The sequence below is a fragment of the Tachysurus vachellii genome, chromosome 1 (assembly GCF_030014155.1).
Source record: "Tachysurus vachellii isolate PV-2020 chromosome 1, HZAU_Pvac_v1, whole genome shotgun sequence".
NCBI lineage: Eukaryota > Metazoa > Chordata > Actinopteri > Siluriformes > Bagridae > Tachysurus > Tachysurus vachellii.
Genome location: NC_083460.1, coordinates 15,477,109 through 15,477,703, shown reverse-complemented (window position 1 = coordinate 15,477,703; position 595 = coordinate 15,477,109).

Genomic DNA, 595 nt, shown 5'->3' with positions numbered 1-595 from the left:
AGTATTAAAAGATTTTATCTCTAGCAATTATTCCACGTGCAAAAGTTCTCTTTGGTGCCATCTAGAGGATCAGTTTACCGTGTTCAGTGTTTCCTTCCTCACAAAAGGAAGGTCCCTGGTGGTTTCAGATTTAATGTGTTGTAATAAAAATGGAAGAAAAAGCAGTTTCCTAACTACTAAAACACAAAAAATTCGAGTTGGGTTATTACTCTTTGAAGCAGTGTTTTATTTGTTATTCAGTTGTTGTTTTTTTGGATCTTTGGAGTGTTGCAAAAGTTTACTGTATTCAGTGGAGAACGCGCGGTTGTTTGCATAACAGAAAATAATCAGTGTTCCTTTGTTCTTTTACATGAATTCCTGTGTAATGTTTAATGCATGGCACAGCTGATTGGCCTCGTCCCCCCCACCCACTGTCCAGGCGTGTGAATTGCTCCTTTTGCACCCTGGTTAGCAGTAAGAGGAGATGAGATAGGAAAACAGGCGGATCCCCTCCCTGGTGAGACGTGACAGTGTTCATTACAGCGCCGCGCGCAGACCTACGACCACCAGCACCACCACAACCACCGCCACCACCGACAGAACAGGTTTGGAGGAT